This window comes from Strix aluco, chromosome 1 (genome assembly GCF_031877795.1).
Source record: "Strix aluco isolate bStrAlu1 chromosome 1, bStrAlu1.hap1, whole genome shotgun sequence".
Classification (NCBI taxonomy): Eukaryota; Metazoa; Chordata; class Aves; order Strigiformes; family Strigidae; genus Strix; species Strix aluco.
In genome coordinates, this window is record NC_133931.1 from 127,997,782 (window position 1) to 128,025,324 (window position 27,543).

A 27,543-nucleotide genomic window follows, 5' to 3' on the forward strand; every position below is an offset into this window, starting at 1 on the left:
ATTTTGAACACAGGGGACTGGCAATATTGCAGTCCTTTGATTCTTGAGGGTCTCCTGAGGTCTGCAGAGAGATAATATTGTATTACTTCTGCAGAAATTGCATGGGATTTTAAGCTGTGTCATAATCCATGTTGATGTTTGAGGTTTAGTGATATATATTGTTGTGTTGTTGTACAAGATTTATTAGTAGCTATTCTGTGAAGCCCGCTTTACCCCTGTGTAATATAGTACAACATACAGTTACTTTAAATGACATAAATGAACTTGGATGCAGTTGGTCTGGGAGTATTCAACATTATGTTACTTGATTTTTTATTAACCACCTACTACAGCATAAATGAGTAACAGTACTTTCCAAAATAACGTTTTTCAAGAAAGCTAGACTTTTGTCACTTGTGGCCTTAATAATGAGATTTTCTCATTGAGATTATTGTTCCATCGGTTATATAAAAAGAAGTTCTTCCTTTTGACTGCTTGTAATCCTTTATATTGTTTTATGGCTGTACCTTTCTACTAAAGGGGTAATGCACTGGAATGAATAGTCTGACTAGTTTTAACAGTTCAGATGTCACAGAAAAGCCTACTTTATCGTATACAAAGTTGGACACTGATTGCGAAATGTACACTTCATGTCTTTGCACTCTGAGATAAAAACAGCTGATGAAGTCAACTTACTTGTACCTTAGAAAGAGTTGAAACTCTGAGCAGCATCATGTTTTATGATGAAATTGCCAGAACCAGTGATAATGTTAGGGCAAATTAGGTGTAAACTAGCTAGAAACTGGGTATAATTGCTAATTTCTTAGGTGCCCTAACAAATCTTAATTTTACTTTGGTTACCCAAAGAAGGAGGAGTTGGGAATAGGGTGGGAGGAAAGAGGCTGTAGAATGGAAGTTCCCATTTCAACTTAAAATAGTAGAGTCTTTAACCAGCATAAAGCTAACATTATACATCAGTCTCACCAAGAAGTCTGCTGTGTGCCCTAGCAGCTCTTTAAGGCTGAATGTCGCATGTTTGTATTATAACTAAATATGTATCTCTTTACAACCTGTCCACAGATACTCAGTGGTGGTGTACTGCTTAGCTCTTGGTATAACATTGGATTTCAATATCCTGCTTTGTGTAGACTTACTAAATAAGAAATCCTGGATGTATTCTGATGACTTTATTTGGACTTCCTGTGTTATTTTTCCCAAGGTGGAAGGGAAATAAAATTTTCCTGGAGGAGCCGTCGAGTTTTGTATGGGGTCTTTAAGAGCAGTTTCCACAGCTACCTCCTTTCTTCCCGATGCTCTGTAGGTTTAAACTGCCTGCCCATCCTAAACTCAGTCTGCACTGCCAGCTGTGGAATTTTTACTGCACTTAATTTTTATTTCCTCACCCCCTTGACCCTCCAAGCTCTTGTGAAGGATTTATACCAGTGCCGTGTTTAGGTCTTGGGAGAGGCAGAGAAACTGGTTCTCCCTTGACAGTGCTGTTTGTATCCTAAACAGTAGCCATTGTGGTGGCACGGGCGTTCCTATAATTAGGTTGTTGTTCTGCTCACTCTGTGCTATGGACCCCTTGTAAAGACTAATATACCTCCTTAATCCCTTTTCACTCTGCTGTTGCTACTGCTGAAGTCACATTTATATTTCTACAAAACCAGTGACCAACTTCCACGTACTCTGTCCAATTTCTGTGCTGCTGTTTCCTGGGCAAGGTTGTACAATCCCTAAAATACTGATTTTTCAAGGTTTGCACACCTTTTTGGAGAACAGGAGCTGAATGAAGATTGTATTGGACCTGGCTCTGAGTAGCACTGCCAGATGACAAGCTATTAATTTTCCTGCCCAGATAGATTTTAACTCATGCGAGTCAGTTGTATGTTTTGGAAATTATTCCAAGATTATTTTTATCATCTTGTCTATTGGTTATTTGAATGTGTGTGGTTCATGTGCACTTCTGTAGCTTCTTGAATCCCATTGTACCCGATCCTTTTGTGAACCAGCAAACATGTGCACCTGTATGGGCCAAATCCTGCCCAGATGAGCACTGAATGTATATAAACTAGCCTTGATCAAGCTTCAGTCATTAAGATTCTAGCCCAGTACCCAATGATCATCTACATGATATGTAAATCACAGTAAAAATAGGGCCTGATATTTAAAAGGTCAGACATGCAAGTGTGCATGCAAAGATGTATGTGAATTTGCTTTTATAACAGTGATATTTCACCAAGGATCTGCTGCACAAATTATCAATTTGATAAATTAATGGTTGGTTGACTGCAATCATGGTTACTGTGTATGCAAAATAAATGTGTAAATATGCATACGTTTTCTGTCCACGCATTTTCTGCTAAACCTTATGGAAACCAGACAATTTTATTTCTCTTATATTCAGATTTCTATTTCTGGTCTTGAAGCAGTTTCTCCCTTGCAATTCAAGACACTTCTAAAGGACGCTATAAAATTTTAAAGAGCATAAAAAAACCTGTTAGAATGGCATGAAATAGAATTAGAACAATTGATTGAGAAAGTTATTTTCTTATGTCTTCTACTTCACCATTAACAGAATTACTCATATTATCTGTTAAAAATGGACAAAGATTGTTATGCGTCTTTAAACAGTGGAAAAGAGGTTCTGAATCTTACTTATTTTTACTTTCAAGACATTAAGGTCTGACTACAGATCAGTGTGTAGGTTTCACTGAACTAGCTTTACTCCTTTGTAGGAATGCAGGTAAGTGAATAAAAGCAAGTTCTGAGACATGAGCAAAGTTTAATATTCTGTAGGTTGTAATAGGATTATTTTTATTTAAAAATCAGGGTCAAGTAAAGTTGATGTCTCAGAATTGGCATTTCTGTTAGACTACAAGTGTTTCTCTTTTTCCCAGTTCACATTTCTTTATCAGTTGGATATCGTGTACATCAGATGTAGATTGTAGAAGAATTTTTAGAGTAGTGTAGAATGAGCTCTAGACATTGCATATGTTCTAATATATTTTTTGGAGAATGAATGGAATTTACATATTTGCTCAAATATTGTTTCCAGTAGTTAGTGTTCATGTAGGAATATGTCTAGACTTCTTGATATATGGGAACTATTTGTATTGTACTTATATTTAACTACCTTTGCATATAGTCAAGGAACACTGGGTCATGCTATCTGGCATGATTTTTCACAAAGTACAGCTGTGTAAACTGAAGTTGGTTAGAAGCAAAGGGGATAAAGTCCTTATTTTTTTTCCTATGTCTGCATTTTTTTTTAAAAGTCTGATTAGAACTGGAGAATTTTTTTCAGTGACTAGGAAATTTAAAGAAGCAAAAATTACATCATGACCTAGATTGGTCTAACCATGAAGACACTTCATTCATGTCAAATGAAATCTTACAGGTTTAACCCTAAATAATTTTTGCAGGGTATAGAGTATTTTAGTTAAAAAACTTAGAAATACATGTTTTGATTTAACACAAACTAATTTTTTTCACTGATTTCTTTCTTTCACAAGTGAACAAGAAGAACATTGTTTGCCAAGCATTAAGCTGATACTCTTCTGGTTATTGCAGATAAACCAGACTAGAAAGCCCTCAAAAACTACTTAACCAAATTTTTATAGTCTGTCTATTTTTTACCATTTTTGCCTTGCCAAGGTGTGTCACTCTGCATACTTCAATGCACCCTTGCTAGTTTTGTTAATTTTTACACAACTAAAGTGATCAGATCTAATGTGAGTCAATAAACGTGTAAGAGTAAAATGTATGAAAAACAATCATGGTCCACAGCATAAAAATGTGGATATTTTATCACAGAATATCACATGAATTATAACTTTTTTTGCTTGCCCATCCCAAAAATGTTATATAATGGTATGTATTTGGATGTAGAATTTAAATGGAATATGATTTATATCACAGAATCATAGAACCATATACTGTATTGAACTGGAAGGGACCCATTAAGGATCACAGACTCACGGAATGGTTTGGGTCGGAAGGGACCTCAAGGATCATCTAGTTCCAACCCCCCTGCCATGGGCAGGGACACCTTCCACTAGACCAGGTTGCTCAAAGCCCCGTCCAACCTGATCTTGAACACTTCCACGGAGGGGGCAGCCACAGCTTCTCTGGGCAACCTGTTCCAGTGTGTCACCACCCTCACAGGAAAGAATTTCTTCCTTATAACTAATCTAGATCTACCTTTTTTCAGTTTAAAACCATTACACCTCGTCCTATGATTAGACTCCCTGATAAAGAGTCCCTCCCCGTCTTTCCTGTAGGCCCCCTTTAACTACTGGAAGGCTGCTATAAGGTCTCCCCAGAGCTTTCTCTTTTCCAGGCTGAACAACCCCAACTTTCTCAGCCTGTCCTCATAAGGAAGGTGCTTCAGCCCTCTGATCATCTTTGTGTCCCCCCTCTGGACCCGCTCCACAGGTCCATGTCCTTCTTATGTTGGGGGCCTCAGAGCTGGACACAGCACTCCAGGTGGGGTCTCATGAGAGCAGAGTAGAGGGGGAGAATCTCCTCCCTCGACCTGCTGGCCACACTTCTCTTGATGAAGCCCAGGATACAGTTGCCTTTCTGGGCTGCAAGTGCATATTGCTGGCTCATAGTCAGTTTTCCATCCACCAGTACTCCCAAATCCTTCTCTGCAGGGCTGCTCTCAATCCACTCATCGCCCAGCCTGTATTTGTGCTTGGGATTGCCCTGACCCATGTGCAGGACCTTGCACTTGCCCTTGTTGAACTTCATGAGGTTCACACGGGCCCACCTCTCAAGGCTGTCCAGGTCCCTCTGGATGGCACATCCCTTCCCTCCAGTGTGTCGACCATACCACACAGCTTGGTATTGTCATTAAACTTGCTGAGGGTGCACTCAATCCCACTGTCCATGTCACCAACAAACGTGTTAAACAGCGCCCTTCAGTACCAACCCCTGAAGAACACCACTCGTCACTGCTCCCCACTTGGACATTGAGCAGTTGCCCACAACTCTCTGAGTGTGGCCATCCAGCCAATTCCCTTTTCACCGAGTGGTCCATCTATCAAATCCATGTGTCTCCAATTTAGAGTCAAGGATGTTGTATAGGACAGCGTTAAAAGCTTTGCACAAGTCCAGGTAGATGACGTCAGTTGCTCTTCCTTTATGCACCAGTACTGTAACCCCGTCGTAGAAGGCCACCAAACTCGTCAGGCACAATTTGACCCTAATGAAACCATGTTGGCTGTCACCAGCCCTAACATAGTTGCCAGTTGGATCATTGAGGCCAACTCCCTGCTCCTCACAGGACTGCCTAAAACTGTATGCTGGTTTAGGAACTATCAATTAATTCTAAGGTAGAAAAGGAAGTAGACAATTAACTTTAGATGAGTTTCTAAATTTCCTCAGTCTACCTGAATCTATCCATTTTGTTAGTAAATATGACTTCATATATTAATTTGTTTACCAAATTTGATATAATTCCTTATGGGAAAACCAAGTTACCTTTTCTCTGGTTGATGTATCTGATGTTTGATAGATGTACTTGCCTGCCTGTGCTCAACAACACAGGTCTATTTGATTTTCATCAAAGTAATAAAAAACTTCTGCATATTTTGATTTGATGTGGCAGTTTCACTTTCCTCTTAATTTTATCATTTTTGTTTGTGGACCTATGAACCATTGAAACTGCTTTGAAAAATCAAGAGATAGGAACAGATGGTGAACAGCACTGAGAAGGTTGACCAGACCACATGAAGCACAGAGTCTTGCCATATAAAGAGAAGAAATAATAAGCATCTGAATACAGCTAGTCTCTTAAAGATTGTGAAGTATGCTTAGGAGTTTAACCTGAGCAAGCTGGTGAAGACAAGCTCTCAGATTTGTGTAACAGATGATGGAAAGGTTTGTATCAATTAAGTCAAATTCCTCTGAGCTATCTCTATTTGCAGTTTGGATCAATAAAGTTATAATTGTTCTTCTATAATAAAGGTACTTGTGTATGCATCTGTCTTGATCCACTCTGAACAATAATTCCTACTGGTCTGTTCCTCACAGATGGTCTTGTTGAGGGAAAAATGGATCTTTGGGAAGTACTGTGTGATCAGTCCTTGGATGCCATTCCTTATGCATTAGTGTTCACAAAAAAGATTGAACACAGTTGTGTTAAATGAAACAGGTGGTGGAGAAATCAGCACTTGGATGCGTTGATGATCAAGCTCGTATGCTGTACATGATTCACTGAGTATATTTTATATATATGATTAGACACCACAAATAACGTTGGCCTATAACTTCATCTTCCTTTTCTTCATAGCTCCTTAGCTTTTATCTTGTGCTATTTTCAAATTTTCTGTATTCTTTCTGAAAAGAGTATTAGACATTTGGCTGTTAAATTTATGTTTAAAATTTTAAATTTAAGGTGGTATAATTGTTTGTTGATTTGATCTGAAAAATAATAATGTGATAATGAATATTGTCTTCATTGTCTGATGTATTTGGGAATGCCCTTCTGTGATATCTACTGAAAGTAACTAAACACGTGTCAAGTGCCTTTTTAGTTTTGCATTGTACATCGGGTAGATTGAACTGTAACTTACAACTTTTGAGTAGAATAAGATTGCCAGAGAAACTGTCTAGCTCTTTCTCAGATCTTGGTGTTCACTCATGACTTAAAATTAATCCACTGCTATAATCAATTGCTTTATCAAGCTGCAAATCCTGTAATTACATACTCTAATCTAGATGTGGTTTCCCAGGATGCTTCCTCCTCTTTAATTTGTTGTTTGCTCTTCTGTGCGGATATGCTGCTGCTTTTTTTTGCTTTTGAAGCTTTTAACATTGTCCACTGTCAGCACCTGGATTCTTTTTTCAAATGAGTTTTCATGAGCATCTTTATCTCTAAGGCATAGTTCCTCTTGCTGTTCATTCATCCAGTCCTGGTTTACTTCTATATATTAAATGCATAAATAAACGTAATATAGTCACCCATTCTTCATTACTGTCTCTAGATCTTTTAAGCTATGTTTCTCACCTGCTTGGAACTCAGTAGTTTAACTGGTTGCAGACATAAATATTCAAGTGTATTTTCTCTCTGTCTGCAGAGACTGAATGTATATATTTCCTATGCCAGTTCATAAGTTACCTACCAAATCTTTCAGTTAATTGGAAAGGAATATAAAAAACAGTAGTAAGAATTAAACCATTCTGAACAAGTCCATCAAAGAAGAGCTAATATTATGATATTATAATTAAAATTCTGTCAAAATCTGTTATTATTGTAGAATGTATGAAAGAGCTGTTTTATCTTTGTGAGGTAATAGTACAAACATTAGAGAATTATCCTTTCAGAGTTAAGGAAAAGGATTTATCAGTTCATAAGCTGTGAAATGCTAAGTGTTCTTTCTTCAATGTGAATGAAGAAGAAAAGCTATCAACTGTCAGGGCTCAGTCTGCCTTCTTTGCTTTCAAGTTTTACTGTCATGTGAAAAAATATGCTCTCAGTCCTTGGGTCTGAAAGCCAGCTATAAAGGGACAGAGCAACCCTTTCACCTTGTGTTTCCATTCCTCCAAATCAAACTAGCTCAAAATGTCAGTGCCTCCAAAATAAGCTAGTCTGTTCCTGGTTCTTAAAAAGGCATCCTATTCAAGGTATGATCAGTTCACCTGAATCCTGATGATAATAAAATGTTTCAGGAATTTGAGATTTAGCATTTAAGAACTGTACGAAAGCCAGCCTTAACAAGCCCAAGAAAATCAGCAACAATGTTGGAACATTATGCAGTAATCACATAGTTTTGATTAAGATGTTTTAATTCCAGATTATATTAAGCAATCTGTTGAAGACAGCTTTTTCATATACTTTCTACTTGAGACATCAATGCTAGATTGAATTATGATTGTTTGTGTATCTGAACTATGTATTTTTTTCATTTTGAATATTTGATTTTTTGTGTGTGTGTGTTGGTTTTCTGTATATATTAGATTCTCCTGAGTATATAATACCTGAGCCTGAGATGATTTGATTGTCCTACTGCCACCCTTGAAGGGCAGAAAATTTCCTGATAGAAAACTGCATTAACACAGAGTCAGGAATGTTTGCCTTACATATATAATATCTAAAACTGCAAGCAGAATGATATTGTCTAATACTTGTAATGAGTTGAAGATGTGAGGTATCTAACTTCAGTGAGGGTTTTATGAAATGTTAATTTTGAAGCTGTCCTGGTTTGGGCTGGGATAGAGCTAATTTTCTTCCTAGTAGCTGGTATAGTGCTACGTTCTGGATTTAGGATGAGAATAATGTTGATAACACACTGATGTTTTAGTTGTTGCTAAGCAGTGTTTACACTAAGTCAGGGCCTTTTCAGCTTCTCATGCTGCCCTGACAGCAAGGAGGCTGAGGGTGCACAAGAAGCTGGGACAGCAAGGACAGCTGACCCAAACTGACCGTACCATATAACATCATGCTCAGCATATAAACTAGGGGGGGAAGGCTGGCCAGGGACCGTTGGTCGGGAACTGGCTGGACATTGGTCAGCGGGTGGTGAGCAATTGCATAATTGCATTGTGCATCACTTGTATATTCTGATTCTATTATTGTTATTGTTATTATTATTATTATTATTATTCCTTCCTTTCTCTGTCCTATTAAACTGTCTTTATCTCAGCCCACAAATTTTACTCTTTTTTTTCTAATTCTCCCTCATCCTGCTGTGGGGGGCTGGGGAGCGACCGAAAGGCTGCGTGGTGTTTAGTTACCTGCCAAATTAAACCGTGACAGAAGCCCATCTGCACCTCAGCAAGAGAAAACACTACACTACAGCAGCCTGTTGCACTGTATTAGGAGATGCTTTGCATCGCTAGAGAACCGCAAAATAACACCATTGTATGGTGACAATTTTTTTTTGATTTACAGTTGTGTTGCTGTCTCTGTCACTTTGTCAAAAGGGAGCCGATGGAGGAAACACAGTCCACACATCCAGGTACCTTAGTCCTCTAAGGGCTATTCTTGCACTTTGTGAGGTGCTGCTGTACCAGCCAGGCTGGAGCTAGGGGAGCAGTGCCCTGCCAAGCCCTTCCCTTGCTCTCCTCCTGGACCCCTGCACCACAACACAAGCCTTCTTCAAACTGTTCATGTACTGCAATGGAGAGAGTGGTTGGAAGATCATTTCTGTGGGAGAGGCATGAATGAGGTTGTCTTGGACACCACATGGCTCTACTTAAACCACCTGAACTATTGACTTGAACTGCTGTAGTGTATCTGGTCTTGATATGGTCATTTTTAATAACTTAATTTGCTTGGGGTCTAATTTATTCATATACAGTCTCTTAAGATTTCAATTAATAAAAATATATAGTTATAACTGCATTGTTACAATAATTAGGGCTCTGCTGAGATATGCTGGTTTTAATTGTATACATTTCAATACATTACTGCTATACTGTTTTGATATTTTTTACCTCCATGTCTCATTTCATGATGCTTGTAGGAAGTTAATAGCTTTGGCACCTTTACCACTATGTTAAATTTTGTTGAACTTGATCTCTGAGTTCAAATTTGTTGCTAACAGACAAACCCTGATATTATAGATGGCAGTGTAAATTTGACTCCTGTAGGAAGCCAAAATAAAAATCTATATTGAAAATACATTCAGGTTGTAAAAAGAGGCACTCAGAGCAAGGACACCATGGTACTAAGGTTGCTGGGGAATCTACAGAAGGAGCTGGATGTTTTCTTCAGTCATTCAAATCTGACCTTCTCTAAATGTAATAATAAGATGAAGAAGAGCAACTTTTTTCAAAGGGATAATGTTATAAGAAAAGCCTTTTCAAATACAGTTCTGTATCATTTCTGTTGATACCTTTCTATAACTAACATTTTCAACTGTGTAGAAGAATTCTGAAATATGATTATATTTTCCTGCAATTGTCTAATATCAATATTTTAATAAAAAATCCCATATTTTGGGAAGAAAATATATATACTTGACAGTATATGTGTTTGTGGTAATTTATTTTATTCTTTGGTGGATAATTTCAGTGTGCCTTTTAGCTAAGTCCAAAACATCAACTGCATAGTCAGAGATCATGTATTTAGTCTCCCGTATTCAATAGATTGTTCTATTTTTGCTAATTCTTAAGTGAAGATGTGGAAGCATGAAATGAAAAATACTGCTTTCTTTTCACTTTTTGCCTTGCATGGATTTTACCCCCTTTGAAGAGACCAGCTCTTCCCCAGGGAGACTTGGAGAATAGCGTGAGAAATGCTATTTATTAGCTGCAGCCTTCTGTCTTTTACATATGGTGTAAAAAAGAATAATTGTATTTATAACATTTTTAGGAAAGACTTTAACTACAAATTAACCTCTTAGCTGCAGAATGGATTTTTCTGTTCCACTGTAAAAGTATGTTACATTGAAATTTGTTTTATTTTGACAGAGCATTTCTCCCAGTGTTAGACTGGATCCCCAACACCACAAACACTTGGCCCATATTTGATTTCATGTACATTAGTCTCATGTCTCTGAGACCACCTGTATGCATAAACTTAAGCATATGCATAATTGTTTGTACTTTTGGGTCTAAGTGATCTTTTGAAAATATTCTAATTCTAAAATGCTACTACCTTTTGCTTTGCTTTTGATTAATGTTTCAGTGAATTCGAAGACTGCAGAATAAGAAGCAGAGGAAGGTGGTGATGGGAATAAACTTTGCAGCTGCAGTACAAAGTTACACACGTTGTATTTAGTCTTTGTTGCAAGTTTCTTTATTGTCATTGAACCTTAAGTTTCCTGGAGGAAATTTTATAGGACATTAAGCCTGTGGCCAAGAAAAGGGATGATATGTTCTTTCAGAACTTCTAGGATTGTTGGAGGACCTCTGGGGACACTGTGAAGCACTTTCTAGTGACTCCTATATCAAAAGATACCTACAAGAGGCTTTGACTTCTAGCAAAAGTTCTCTCAGCTCTGAGAAGCTCTGTCAGCTGTCCCTGACCAGAGCAGGTTTGTGGCTTTTGTTCCAGCTGCCTCCTGATTAGGGTGGGTAGAGCATGCTTGCATCTGGTGAGGGGCACCACCAGTTACAGAGCCGGGACTTCAGCTAACAGATACAGGAGTGTGCACAGGAGGATACTAGAAACTCTTCCGTACTTGGTGGTGGTGATACACCACAGGGCAGGGTCCCCAGTACCCATGGGAGTGACTACCTTGGGACAGCACGGGCCTTGACCCAGACTGAGCTCTAGAGGGAGGATGCGGCCTTGTAGGTCTGGGGCTGTGGGGGTGCCTGATACCTTGGGCTGGGGAGATGGTTTTTTTGCCTGCAGGAGGTGTGTGCTGCAGGGGAAGTCTGTGTTGCCAAGTATGGAGCAGCAGGAGATCAGCAGCCTGTGTGGCAGTGGGGATGGTGAAAAGGAGATTGACTGGATCTTCTGTGAGACCCTGCAGGTTCAAATGCTTGACCCCTCCCAGATGTACTGAAGCAGAGCCTGTGCTTACGTTGAGAAATGGAGACTCCCCTGATGGTGAAGGCTGGGAGCTTGTGACTTCTGGCAATAGAGGACAGTTCCTGTCTGCCTGTGGATCTGTGTCTACAGAGCCAATTTAGTGCCCTGGTTGCAGATGAGGGTCAGGATGGTGTATGACATCAGGAAATAGCAAGGGATAGTTGTGAGTGATTCCCTGCTGTGCAGGATGGAGGCCTCTCTAGGGAAGTTTGCTGCTTGCTTGGGACTCGGATCCAGGATGTTGTGGAGAGACCGCAGAGGCTTATCTGGTCTTTAGACTATTACCCCCTGCTGATCTTCCATGTGGGCACCAGTGATGCTGCCAGAAGAGACCTGGAGTGTATAAAACATGACTATACGGCTCTGGGCAGATTTTCAAGGGCATGGAGGCTCAGGTGGTCTCTCCTTGATCCTATTTGTGAGGAGCAAGGGCTTCAGGAAATCTTGAAAGCTAACAACTGGCTGCATAGCTGCTGTTGACAACAGATGGTTGGGGTTTATGACCATGGGACCATCTTTGAGGATCAAGGACTGGTAGAAAGAGACAGGGCTAATAATCTTAGGTCATGGTGATTGGAGGGAGGCTTCTGAGGACTCAAAGAAAGTAAATGTCACTCATTCAAGACAGGCAACAAGGAGGATCTGGGACCTATAAGCCAGTCAGCTTCACTTGACCTCTGGGAAGCTGATGGAGCAAATCATCCTGGAAACCATTTCCAAGTATGTGAAAGACAGGAAGGTGATTTGGAGTAGTGAGCATGGATTTATGAAGGGAAAATCATGCCTATCCAACCTGATAGCCTTCTGTGATGAGGTGACTGGCTTGATGGATGAGGGAAGAGTAGTAGATGGTTTTTTATCTCTACTTCAGCTAGACTATTATCATCCTCATAGACAAGCTGATGAAGTACAGGCTAGATAAATGGACAGTGTTTCTATGTATTTGTAGTTAGTTTAGGTAAATATAAGCAAGTAGAAACACTGTGATACCTTGTCAATATTGAAATTGTATGTGTGGAACCTGGATTTTCAGTGATCCTTCTGCACCATCTTATATGGCTGGCTTTGCTTTATTGTTAGAAACTTCAGGAATACAAATAGATCTTGTAGTATTTGATGTTATTTCATTTGGAGTGACCTATTCTCCGACATGTTCCCTGCTCTAAGATGTGCCTGTGGAATATTGCTGAGTTTGGGCCTCATACAGGTTTAGGTATGGAGCAGATTTCTGCCCTTGCCTGAAGATACACACATGGTGACATGTGACAGCTTTATCTACCTTGTTTGTGCTCTGCATCCTAAATTCTTCTGATATACTGACACTAGCCTTTATACTTCTGACTGTATCCTATTAATACATAATTAGAAGAGGTATGTTTCATCTTAATGGTCAATTGTATAAAGGAGTATGCTTAACCATCCCACCCTGGTAAGAAAGGACCAGAATTTATGGTATGGTAGACATAGAGATCCTCAGGTTATCTGGAGACAACTCATAGCCATATTTCAAGAAATATGTTTTGTTCAGTCATATTGCATTACATTCTTATTGCTGGAGATATAGTTGCAAGTCTTTGAGTATATCTCCAAGGAAGATAGCAATTTTGACTTCTCTCCAAACGTAAGGGTGTTTTCCATTATTATTAGCCTTTTATTGAAACAAGGTTGACATTCACATTAGTGATGCTTAAAACACTTATGTTGTTGGTGTGATGAATTTAGCCAGCCTAAGTATTTCAGCACAGAAACTACTAATTCACGCTCTAAACGCTACTATTAGCTTGTCTTTCTATTTGTTACCATTGAAGTTGAAAACTGAGTTCTGTGGTACTGAATTACAAAATCTATTTTCTTTTTGGCCTGGTGTTGCTTATTTAAATGAAGCTATCATCAGCTGCAATCGGGAACTCTGCTTCTTGCAACCTATTGAGAGGCCAACAAAGATACATTTTTTTTTGATTGTCACAAAACACAGCTCTTTCTTTTCACATGATTTGCCATGATGCTAGCTGCTTTTTTCTTACCTGCATTTGTTCCTTCAGATAACAACTGGGCTATTGGAGAGTCTCGGTGACCTCATGGAATCTCTTGAATGTGAGAACTGTAAGATCTCCAGCAACTCCCCTCTCAGTTGGGCTGGAAGGAGTTGTAATACCATTTTTTACTGTGGCGCCTACAGGATTTTGAATTTTCCTGAGGATTTTGAATTTTCCCCTTGTTTTTTTTTATCAGCTTGTTACTTGAAATCATAAAAGGCTTCATTGTCAGAGACTATAGTTTAAAATTTACTGTTTTTTTACTTAATAAGAGTAAGTCAAGGCTGTTTTCTCAAAAATATTCTGATAAATTGAATGCATTTTAGCTGACTTGAGTCACTTATCCTCTTACCTGCATTTAAGTCTGGGTGTCTGAGAGTGTTCTAGATTTTCAAAAAGTAGGCCTTCCTTTGGATTCTGCTCGTTTTGGGGACACAAATGATTTTAGATTGCTTTTGATTTGCTTTAATAAAATTTGCTTTAATAAATCTTTTTGGTGATTTGATTCCTTGTGGTTTTAATGTGACTAACCACAGAAAGTTGTTTTGACAACATAGAGAGATTGCCTGCCTGTGTTCCAGGGTACACTTACTAGTCAGTTGATAATGATGGATAATTTCATCAGCAGCTGTGGTGTCCTACCCACTTGTGTATTTTATGATTTACAATGCGTGATATCTGCAATAATATTTACATGAGTTCTAGTTCTGAATTTATTGTTGTGGAAGAGACTGAAATCTTCCTTATATTGAACTCCCTTTAATTCAAGCTTCAAAGTATAGTCCAATTCCTTTCAGTTGCCGTTGTGCATCTGCAACATTCAGAAGAAATAACAGACTGACTGTTCACTTTGCTTTACACTGCTAATGCCAGGCTGAACCACAGAACACTTCGCTTGTATTTGAATAGCTTTGTGTGTATGTGTGTGGGAAAATCCAGCTCCAGCTTGCACATTTGGTGAAAGCAGCAGGTCTTCTTTCATCCAAACCTGTGCTCTGCCTTTCTTCTGTCTCTGCATAGGATTTCTCACTTAAGCCTGCTTTTAGACTGGTCACTTGCCAGTCCAAAAGGACCTAGATTTGTGCTTGAACTGCTTGTCTGGTACTAATCTTTTGAGTTTAGTGCCCTTGTGAGCAAACCTCAAAATTGTGAGGGTCTCATACAGCTAAACTGCCAGAAAGTTTGATGGCCTAGCCAGGCTTTAAAGATTTCTTTGATCTCTCGAACATGCCCTTCATGCTTTTGTAGCATTCCTAAATCCCTCTAGTGACTTTGGACCTGATTTTTTTTCTTCTCCCTTTTTACAGATAGTTTCTTCCTTTCCTCCAAGAGCAACCACCTTTGATCATCTGGTTTCTCTTCGTGCCTTTGTTGAAGGCAAGATGTTCAGGGTTCTCTTGCTTTTTCCTCTAGAGAAGAGAAAACATCAGAGGGTATATGTTCTGTAGTAACCAAAGATAGCAGTTAACCTGAAGGTCTCCAGCAACCCTGACAGCCAGCATGCCGACTGCCACAATGATGTGTAGCTTTGATCATACTTAATTTATATTTTTATTTAATTGGTTTTTGAGTGCATATAGCTTTGGAAAGACTGAGATTTATCAATCTGAGTCATGGAGAATGTCTTACTGGGTGGGTGATTGGACTAATTTTAGACTTTCTCCCTTGGGTATATTTAGAAACAATTTCAGTGCTGGATTCTGTGACTTATCGTATGGAAGACAGCAGCCAGGGGATCATTCAGTGGCCTTCATTAATCAGAATGTCAAGCTGGATTATCTAAGAATTCCTTCTGTATTTAAAATGAAAGAAAGGAGTAACCTCTAGTCTTATAGAAATGTAAAAACGTTTTTTCTGGACACATCTTAAACCATTCTGTTTCAGTCCATACTTCCTCAATCAATGCCACTGCAGTGAAAGATGCTGGTGTAGTCTGAGAGAGCAAAATCTGACCTTCCATTCATTGCTTTAGAACTCAATTGCAATTCAATCTCCACCCTCTGTGTGTGGTCTCTGTCACACCTAATGCATTAATGCTGCATGTGTTACATTGGTATTCCAGAAGTCAAACAATTCTTGTTAGATTTTTAAGCTAACCTCTTGCAGTGGTGCTCATTTCATGTAAACAGGGCAGAGGAATTAATAACAAATTCTGGCACTTTGACTAATGCAGTTTTTTCGTTTCTTTCCAGTAATTTGATGAAGACAACCATTGTAGCCTTTTAAAAAAACATGTTCAGCCTTAGGTGACCTTAAAGGTATGAGTAGACTGTCAAGTATGAAACCAGAAGGGGGAGAAGAGTTTTCACATTTGTCTTGCATATCAGACTAGACAGTGCTTTGAATAAGTATCCAGAATATCTGTGCAACAAAGAAATGGATGGGCAAGATGAAAGATCAGTATCTTCTCAAAGTTGTGTCCAGATTTCATGGTTGGAAGCTGTAGAGAACTGGGATTGCAGAGAAGTCAAATTAGATGGAGAAGATAGCCATTTGAAGCAGGCAGAGGAGAGCTGTAAGCCCAGTTTCCTACCCAACACCTACAGTCACGTTTATGATGACAGTTCATTTAGACAGGTTCCTTTGAATTTTAGTGGTCCTTTGCCTAGCAAAAGTCAAATCTCAAGAGTATAGGCTTACAGTAGGACTACAATCCATTTAGAGGAAAAGCATTCTGTAGAGCTGAGCACTACCTTCAGATGAAGGAGTGGGGAGTAATGCTAATGGTCCCACAGTGATGAATAACAATCTGCCAAATGTACGTATATGTATATGGAACAGATGTTAAATTACAAAGTTTCTTTAAATGTCTGAATTCCTCTTAAATTGTGGCTTGGGTGGCAAGATGAAAGTTTTGAGTCCTACTGTGAGGGATTTTTTTAATAGAAACAGTGACTGTCAAGTTCAACATCTTAAAAAAAAGATTCCAAATAACAAGGGAGCTTGTTATCTGATTTAACTGGTAACACTTCTACTGGCTACCTACAGACTCCTAGCGTGTTCTGGATGGAGGCGTAACTCCAGATTACCTTTTCCTTTCTAATAAGTAGACCTTTATGTGGAGTTGATACTGCATTAATGGGATACTGTTGAATCTCTTATGGCTGCACTATAATTAAGTAGTTCTGGGAACTTGTCAGGGCATCATAGCCTGGACACTGCCACCTGGGGAAATCCTGTCCTTCCTCCAGCTTATGTGCCCATCCCTTTCTTTGTGAGGACACTGATGTTTGTGTCCAAGGGATCAGGGAGTTGGTTCAGGTTAAACCTGACTTTTTTTGCCAGTTCCAATTCAACCAAGATTTACTCCTTGATCACAGCACAGCTTCACAAATGCTTGTGCCAGCACAAAAAAAAAGGTCATGTAAGGTGGGAGAACCCTAGGAGAGGAGTTGCTGCCATACCCCTTCCAGGGATGTTGCAGGCCTTGTGCCTTCCAGTCATCCCTCTCATGTAAATCTCAAGCCACAAATGGCTGGAGCAAGTGCTTTACTGGCCTGGCTTGTACCTATGTGACCACAGACTTGTCCAGATTCCATACAGAAAAGGGAATGCTTTTCTTCCCTTTCACAGGATTTCTCACGGAATCTTGTCTTGTAACCTCAAGTGAGGGAATTCACACTGCCCAGCTCTAAATATCATCTAAGTGTCTACAGCAGCCTAAAAGGTATGATGTGTTATGTCTTAAAGCACCATTTACGTTAAAAATACTATGGAGGGCCAACAACATTACAAACATGATAAAACAGGTGGTCACAAAATTATTATTATTGTAATGTTTCCATACATCAGAACAGAATTCAGACTATATTCAACTTTAATTTAGGCATTTTCTGACTGTGGGATTTAACTCTGTATTCAGCAGTGGAGTGCTCTACAGCACTTGGTATACTCCAGTATGACTCATTGGTATAGAAAAATACCCAGGAGAAAGGATCAAATTGGTTTTTATTTTAATGTCTATTTGCATTTTCCTACAATAGAAATGAATACATGAAGATTCACTGCCTTCATTGTAATAAGCCTTTTTTCATTAGAACTTATACTGTCAAGAAATTGGTGCTATTGATTCCTGGGTGTTGTCTCCAAAAGCAGGTAATATGGAATGTATTTGAAATAATAGGTTTTCAATTATTTATCCCTGAAAATCTAAAACTTTATGCTAATTTGTGTTATTAAAATCCTTTCATTTCTAATTGTCTATGCAACTATAGAATAGATACGAAAAAAAAAAAAAAGTCAATATAAAAACTTTTTTCCAGAGATTTTGCTATTCAGTCACAGTGCAGTAGTTCTTAAGCTGAATTATTGTATATGCTTTCAGATAACTCTGGGTTTTTATCAACAGTATCTGTTTATAACTTGGCTTTTTATTGTGCCTTGAAATTCTGAGCACATACAGGTCCTTTTGCATTGTAAGACTTCATAACAATGCATTTGACAGTAGAGTACTTCCATTCATATTACAGTTCTCATGGTCTAGGATGTGTCTGAAACGATAGTGAAAAACTCCTTTTAGAGGTTAAGAAATTGTTGATCATACTAGTGACAGCTGAAGTTAACCAGCCACAACAAAAAGCAAGTTATCAGGTCAGTTTGCAATGGGATTTCTTAGGGGGCAAGATTGCTCGGGTGCATAGGAGATCCCCCATGGAGCCATAAATGTTTGCATTTTAAAATGAAACCATGATTAGAAGTGGTCTTTAAAAAGTCAGCATTAACATTTGTTTTTAGGTGGGCTTTGTCTGATATATCAGGCTTTTGCTGTGAAATCTTAGATATTTTAACAGTGATTTGGCAGGCATGCAACTGTAGTCCACAGTAAATGACTAAATGGTCCAAACCTTGAAAAAAAGGCATTATGTACCCTAACGATTAGAAGATATTGAGGTAGAGCTAGTGAAATGAAAATGATTGCTAAATAAACTTTTTCCTTCCTGAATTAATTATATCTGTTCAAAGAAGAATGACCTTAAGCCATAGATCATCTTAGAATAGGTTGACTTGATTAACCAAGATATTTTAAAATGCCATTTCTTCCTGTTATAGCCAGAAATTCTTAGTTTAAGGTTAAATTTTCCAACACAGAAAGGTATAAGCTATTCATGAAGAATCAAAAGGAAAATAAGTGGCGGTGAACATGGTAATTTATAATATAATCCACCCTTCAAACTTGCATGTGCAAGAAGAATGAAAAAGATCCCCATTACAAGGGTATGTATAAGCAAATATATGCAATTAACCATACTTGGGGATCTAGTTAAGAAAACCATGTAGGCCCATGTTTGTCTTTAATAGGTGTTTAATTTCATAGTTATTTATCAGAGCACGTAAATGTACTTAAAGGTATGTTTGTAGATAGTTTTTCCTGTGCAGACTCAAAAACTGTCCTGGATTGCAGCTTCTAGGGAATGATTGGCATGATTAGACCTTTAAAGATCACCCTGTCCAATCCCCCTGCCATGGGCAGGGACATTTTTCACTAGATCATGTTGCTCAAGGCCACATCCAACCTGACCTTGAACACTTCCAGGGAGGGGGCATCTACCGCTCCTCTGGGCAACTTGTTCCAGTGCCTCACCACCCTCATCGTAAAGAATTTCTTTCTTATGTCCTATCTAAATCTACCCTCTTTCAGTTCAGAACCCTTGTCCCTTGTCACAGCTCTTTTGCTGCTTTGTTTTCTTCTTCTGGCTGGTCTTAAAAAGGACTCTAGGAATGAAGGAGTGCACCATCTGTTCTTGCTTGCATGTGCTTTCCTTCTAGTTCCCTAGATATCAGGGACTCTGCTTTTCCAAGTCCACTTGCAGGTTTCAATCACTTGGATCAAAGTTGGACAAGTCTAGTCTCAGTTATAACGTGATCATGTTATTGCCTTGAGCTATTCCCAATTGAATGGATAATCATTAGTATTTAACAGACTAGCCTTACCCCAGCCCTTGAAGATATGTGACACTGGATGGTCTGTGACAGACGTGGGCAATGAGGCACTAAGTGACACAATTTCTTTGTGAGAACTAAAATTCAGGAGGTGTGCAAAAAGAATGTTGTAAATTCTGATAGAAAGCAGAGACCTAGTATTTCAGGTGAACAATTTCTAATGGGAAGTAAAAACATGAAAATTAGGTCAAATGAAACAAGTCTCAGCTTTTTTTCAGTGTAACTACTAAAGAGAAATTAAAGAGAAGGCATTAGATGTAGTACATTTTAAATTTCAATAAAGCAGACAATACTGTGGCACATAGGATTAAAATAATTGGTTAAATGACAACTAGGAAAAAATCATCCCAGGACCAAATGGATTCATAAAAAGAAGGCCACACATACAATGGTTAGTTATTATTTGTGTCATGGTATTGCTAAATGCTCAAGTCCTGAGTTAGTGCTGAACACCTTACAAAATAATGAACAAAAATACTTCAAGTCCCCAGATATTTATATCTAGTGATTTCCAAGGTATCACAGCCATCATTATTTCATGCAACTGCATACCTCCTTTTTACCACAGTTCTCCAGTTGTTAAGCTACTTGTAGGAATATAGCAATATCACATATAAATGCATTTACATATATATTTGTATGTATGTACATGTGTAACAGAACATTTCTAGTGGCTGAAAGGGAAAAGATCTTTGAGAAGAAAGAAAATATGGAGAATAAAAGGAGAGCAAGTGATGAGATGGAGGAATTTGAAACAGAATAAAGGTAAAGAGGCGGTATTGCTTAGTACTTAAAACTATATAAATTTTATTCAGAAGACACAAATTTTACTTGCTACCAGCAGCTTTATACAAACCAAGTCTCCTTGTGCTTCTGTCTGCCAATCTGTAAACTGGAAATACTTAGTGACCACATTGGTACAGTCCTTTGAAAGGTACTGATTAAATAAATAAAAAGAACAAGTTCATAATACCTTGTTCATAAAAAACATTTCTCCATGTGGAGAAATTAAATCACAGAGCGTAGGGCCTATAGGAAGATGGCTAATGAGTTAGGTGAGTAGAAATAGAGAAGTGGTACTAGAGAGACATGGAGAATAAGATCATAAAACAGGCAAGAGAAGAGAGTAAATGAGGAAAATAAAATTAGATAGGAAAAACTGGGAAATAGAAACAGATAAAAGACGCAGAAGAGGAGACTGATCAAGAAAAACAAAGGAAGGAGTAGGGAAATGTCCAAATACATCTTCCTAGCTGGTTTATTTTATTCAGACTATTCACATCTGTTCACATCTGCCTTTCTGGGCTGCTTTCAGGAAGTGATTTGTTGTACAGTCTTGTATTTCCAACAGTTTTTCTCTTCACTCTCCCAGTAGCAAAACTTCTAAAAATGCTTCACCTCTAAACATCCAGTGCACTGAAGGCTAGTCGTGTCCTCTGAAATGTTCCATGAGATCAGAACTGAGTAATGCTGTAGAGAGAAATGCTTACCCTTGTGGCCTGCTTGAGGCATGTTAGCTTGTAAAATTTGCATATAACACAGAATCTGTGGGAATTTCATGTTCTTCTAAAATAGTAGTAGAGTTATCAAGAAAAATAAAACATTAGATTAACTGAAAAAGGATTTTGTTTTCTGTGAAAATATTGGGGCAGTCAAAATATTTCCTATTAATAAAAATTTCCCTTCACACTTTCATCAATTCAAGCTTCATGTTCGATTGCCCAGGATTCACCCTGTGGCATTTACATTCTCTTAAATGTGTAGAGATGTCTCACCCTCAACCTCCCAGTGTTGCTGTCACTTAGCCTTTGTGAGGTTAGCAAGTCCAGTCATTCTTCATAAATTAATCCTGCTAACTCTGTAAGGTCTTTTGGATGCAACAACTTTCTTGCAAGGGTATATTAATTCCCAGCCTTGTAGCTTCATCTTCCCTGCCTTGATAGCTATCTTTGGGTAACATCATGTTTCAGATTTAAATCTGAATCAATTGGATACTGTTTGATCTGTGTATTGCATGGTTGCCTTTACATTGTCACTGCCCTCTGTACCTGCCCTTTTTCATTTTCTTCATGAAGTCTAACTTTTTTCTATCATCAGAATAGGCCTTTTCAAATCTCTACTCTTGAAAATAAAGATTTTTTTTTTCAGTACTACCACTGTTTCCCCTGTCCTATTTGGCCTCTCATCTCTAGATATCTCCTTCCTGAACCCCAGTTTTTGCTACTCAGCCACAAGGCACTCAAGGCACTCAAGACACTCTTTGTAGCACAGATATATATTTTCATTTATCATGTACCTGGCACTTAGATATTAAAATTCTGGTAAATTGCAATCTTATATTTAATCTAGCCAGACTAGCATATAGTGTGTCAGGCAATGTGTCATCCACTCTTAGTTTGTAGTTCATTAAGGTTCTCTCTTGTCCTTTAGGTATGCTAGTGCCAGGTCTTTTCATTGGACACAAATATTAAATTTACCTGTTTTTCCCTATTGAATGCTCCGTGTGTTTCATTGCAAGTTTTTGAATCCTGAGGAGTTCCTTGTATGTTAAGCAGCCAGACCAACTGGTTAAGAGCCAGTAAGTCTCTTACAAAGGGTCTAATTCTGCAAAGGAGCTGAGGATTATTAGGCTGTACTGGAAACTGTGGTTCTCAGGACCTCTGGTCATATGTTCAGTATCCTGCAAGATTATCTAAATATTTCAAGATTTCTCATGGTGTAAAATGCAACCTGTCAACTGTTGCAGGGTGTTGGTAGAGCTTCTAAACCACTTTTGATCAATTAAGCAATTGGATCAAATTTTCTACAACATATTTTACTTAGTTGGAACACTGTTCATAGATCAGAACTCTATAGTGTGAGGCACAGCAGAAACCCAGAGTAAACCCTGCCAGGATGACTGGCATGTCAAGACAACAGTAACAAGAACAGATGAGAAGTGCCAGGAGGCAAGAGATGATGCTGAGCAGCATGAGAAACAGCAGCCTTGGTGTGACAATGGCCTGGTCACTGTTGGCATTTGGTGGCAACCTGTCAAAGGAGAGTGGTTGTGGTGGCTCTTCAAAGAAACGCGTGGGTCCATCAGCCTCATGCAGTATGCAACAGGTTGTCTGGCTGCTGCATGGTGGCAGTTGGCCTCTCCATACCAAGTGACAAATGACCAAGTAGCATGTGTTTACTGTGGTAGAGACAGAGGTTATAGAGCCATACAGAGGCCTTAAATTTGTCCATGATAATGGAGAAAAGAGGTACAGAAGCATGGGAGGGAACACTAAGAAGTCAGCCTTGTGAGTTTTAATTGTCAGCCAGGCAGTCAGAAGGAAATAACATGGAGGGTCTGCCTTGAACATATACTCATATAGAAAGCTGGCTCTGTGAATTATCTGCCAAGAAATCAACTTAATGAACTTAATTTCACAGTGAATACATGAAGTAGAGCCAGAAAAACAAGCATGTCCTTCCTTCCTTCCAGATTCTCAGGAACTTTGATGTGACACCATACTGAATAAATGATTGTCAGTTTTTTCCTCAGATGATTTGGCTGATATTATGGGCCCATGGAATGTGTCCATGGCACAATATCATGCCCTGTGAGGTATGCGAAGCAGCTGTCGATGAAGGAGGCTTGAGTGCTGGAATGAGCTCGCTGCTCTGTGTGGCTGGTGAGACTTTGTTGAGCACAGCAGTCAGGTGGTCCTTCTACCTCTGCTAGCCCAGCTAGCATCTGCAGAGCCAGCTGTGTATCTTTACAGCATTGCATTGGTGTCACCTCCAACACAACCCTGTGTATTTGTGGAAGCAGAGGTAGGCCAGGAGATGGCTCAAAAGAGGAAAAGTAGACCAAGTCTAATCAATACCATTGCTGCATGTGAAAGTGAGCAATCAATCACACATGAACCTCTCAGTCAAGTGAAAACATAGGCTGGACAGTTTGGGGTTGTGTGATCTTTCTTTGTACAAGATGACAGTGGGGAAAAAAAATCGCATTTTCTTAGACATAGTTGACATCCCTCTCTAAGTAATTTTGCTGTCTCTCAGAATCATGCGCATGGGGAGATAATCTCAATAGAAATACGAAATGCCTACATAACAAAGGGAAAACTAAACTATTGAGTTTTCATCAGGCAAAACGCTTCTGAAGGATACTTGATGCAAATATGATACAACTCTGTCACAGGCAACTATTTTTTTCACCATGTTTTGCTGCTAGAAGACCATGGAAACAGATAAGCCATAAATCTTATGTTAAAAAAAAAAAAAGATGTACCCAAAATTTCATTAGGACCTTGGTGATTTAGATGGCTGGATGAAAGAGTTTTTATATATCTTTCCAAGATATATGTTTCCTCGGAAGTCCAGATGTGAGAAAGTATGCATGTTGCCACACATATAAAAATGTGACTGATATTCTTGCATAACAATATCTTGACATCTAGTGGGATGTGACTTACCCATTGCCCTTTATAAATGCTGCAGGAAATTCCAGGTTTTTTTCCCTGGTTCACCTAGAAATTTAATTTTGTATCTGAAACCTATAATCATGTTACGGTTCTCTATTTGCAGATGTTCCAAATTGGGGGGGAAAAGCATGATTGGAGATTTGCATTTTGTAAGGGCACCTCTTCTGTTCCAAACCTGTAATTGTTCATCATTCCTAATTACAGATTGTAAATTATATGAATAACTGCCTATTTTATTCACAAAACCACACATTCTGTTCAACTGAAATGTATGGTTTTGGGACTGTAACCCCAAATCTATAAATGAATGTTAATTTTGCATTCTGAATAACTTGGTTTCCTTGTTGAGCTTTTTAATCTCCTCACAAAATGTTTATGTAGTCTATACTGAAGCTTTTAGTTGAGTGTAATATCCTCTACTGTCTGTGTAGAAGATTTGGAAGTTCTGTTCCTTGAAAGAAGAGGTGTACCTTAAATTCCTATGTTTTGAGCTGTATATAGGAACCAGAGAAGTTCTTTTCTAAAGCTTCATCGAACATTGCAGTAGTTTGAGATTTCTGACGGCTCTTCAGATCAACAAGATATGGGTTTAAAAAAAATCCATTTCAGAGCAACAAGATTACCCTGAAAATTTGCTTTAGGTTTAGAGCTGTAGCTATCCCTTTGATCTGTTCTAAGTATCTGAGACTCAGTGTATGAGGGAACACAGATGCTGGTTGAATATTTTTGAAGTGAAATACTTAGTAGATTAGGAAACAAACCAAGTTGTGGCATCAAATTAACAGCCTAATGTACATTTAAATAAATTGTGAGCTAAATTCAACAGGGAGGGACAACATTTATTGAGTTGCTTTTTTGTTAAATTGGGCTAGTTTAGAAAAATAAAACATCACACAGTTTTCATCAAAGAGTAGTGAGGGAAAAGGCACTTGTCTTTCCCAGGAAACGAGCTGTTAATCATTGTGCCTCTTTATAGTATGTTTATAAAATGTACTCTGGGCAAACGCAAGCTCTCTTTGAGCTGACCTGAAGTTGTGCAATTGCCAAGATTAGTCTAATAATTACTGCCAGAAGAGTTTATCTCAGTTTATTAGCTTGAGTTTGGAGTCGCTCTACAGTGGTTGCATAGGCTTTTGTTTTTTTTCTCATGACAAATTCAAATAAGGTAGTGACCTCCTTGGTGGACAATGACATTAGATGTTCTACCTTGGCAGTATGCATATGCACCAAGAACCATTTAAAATGTCTGAATGTGCTGCAGAAAAACAGAATCAGCTTTCAGTGCTGGTATGCTTGGATGCTGTGTTTTCATGACTGAAATGATAAAATAAACATAATATGGTGAACATACCAAATCATTAGAGGACATGATCCTACATGCAGTTCCCCTTTTCGAGGGCATTAGTAGATACCCTACAGGTACCAGTGAGATAGGAGCTATGGGGATTGAAATTAAGTGGGCCGCTACTTAAGCCCTGGAACTGTACTTCTCCAGCATTGAGCACTGGCTTCATGGGCACAGGAGAGTTACCTACCGTGTGCACACGATCTGAGGGAGGGAGCTGACCACTGGGCTGGGGGTGTGACACAAAAGTCCTCGCTGGCTTCACACTGCTCTGCTGACCGAGTAGTACTGCCTGAATACTTGGTTGTAAGAAGTGAACGTGAAGACTCATGTGGCCCTTTTATGTATTTGCAGATATGGATCACACAAACATGGAGAACTAAGCTTTTTGAAAATCCTCACTTCTTGAAAACATACTATATTGGTTACACTGCATTGATAATGATTATGTCTCTCTAACATGTAAATATAATGTATCAGACGTATGGTTTGACACTGCCCAGCTTTTAGGAAATCAGGATCAGATGTGGTTTGGGTTAAAGTTTTGACCGGGTCATAAGGAAAAGCATCACAATTCTCCAAATGACAGATAATTCTTGTCTGGAAGTTGTCACCCAAATTTGGCATATCTAACATTGTCATATGAGAGTGATAGAATGAATGGGTTTGGGTAATAAGTGTTATAAAGATAATGCTCTAATTGTACTAGTAATTGGTGCTAATTTATTTATTAAATAAATGCAGTAGCATAATGGTGAAAAAATGAAGAAAATTAATGATGATTGTTTTCATTCATGTGATCTTATTTGCTTTCTTTAATGCTGAGAACTAGAGAATGATATGGTGAGTCTCACAATTAAACCAGTGCAAAAGTGATGGCAGAATTTTATCTGGCTTTAACTTAGAATGATTTCATTTTTGAAGCCTTGAGTCCACCACCAGTGAGAAAAGAATATAATATGTAGCATTCCTCCATTATTTGCCTCTCAGACAGACAAAATTCCACATTCATGTCTCTGTAATGCTGAAATGTCAGCTCAGATACGTTTTTCTTCTGCCTTATGTCCCTTGAATAATAAAAATATTAGTATTAATATACTGGCATCACTAAAAGTGCCATCCTTTTCAGCTGACTAAAATGAGTCACTGACTTTTCTTTTATATGCTGGACATCATATAGCTCTAGAGATCAGTTTATATGACAAATTATCTGTCATTCAAGTAAAAATAAATCTTGCCAGAAATACATTCTATGCTCTTGTCCATGTTGACAAACAATACGACAGAGATGACGGATAATGTGGGTTCCCATTAGATTTTGATGATGTAGTTGTATCTTATCTTTGGACTTTCTTGGGTAATATTATCCTGTATTCAAATCAGGTTTTACTGTCTCCTCAATATCTGCAGCTGCCTGGCTTCAGTCCCTGAAGTCCAAGAGGAGAGTCAAAGAATTACTGGCAACTTAAGCTAAATCCTAAACTTCACCGTAAAATTGCAGGTGGCTTTACCCAAAACACAGGAAGTGAAAACTTGAGCTCCTATGGGTGGGATAGCCACTTCATGCATGAAAACTGGAGTAGGGCAGTACTGCTCTTGGTGAAAGAAATGCTGAGGTGTGGCTACAGCTGCCCCACAGCTTCCAGGCTTTGTTCAGGGTGAACAGAGCTTCACTGGCCATCCTTGTCTGGATTATATTTATCTTTTTATAGTAAACTTCACTCAGCAATGTTAAATGGTATCAGGATAAGAGCACTGAGAAAAGTATATCCTTCAACAGTCAGAAATCATTGGTCAGATGGCAAGATGCCCTCCCTATCAGCATGGTACAAGAATCAGCAGAGAACAGACCTGTCTGTAGACAGGTGCATAAACTAGTGTCAGACATTTCCATTATGATGATGTAGTTGAGGCATGGACAGAGATCCCTCAAGCCTGGCCTTGGTCCATCTGTTTTACCTGGATTGTAGGAGAAATGGCCAGCACTCAATTTGAAGTTTAACTGGTTATCTAAAGTGGAACAGAACATCAATTAAAATTATTTATCTTTAGGGAAGAGGAATAAAAAATTTAAATCTTGTACAGCACAGGCCAGAAGAAGTAGTTAAAGTATTAGAACAAACAATGAGGTGGACAGTCTGCAAGTTTTTAAAAGAGATTAATGCAGAAAGGCGGTATGGATTCATAAAAATAAATCATGTCAAGCTAACTTGGTTTTTGCCTTTGATGAGATAATAAGCTTCATAGAAAAGAGGAATAAAGGGGACATATCTTTTGACTTCAGCAAAGCAT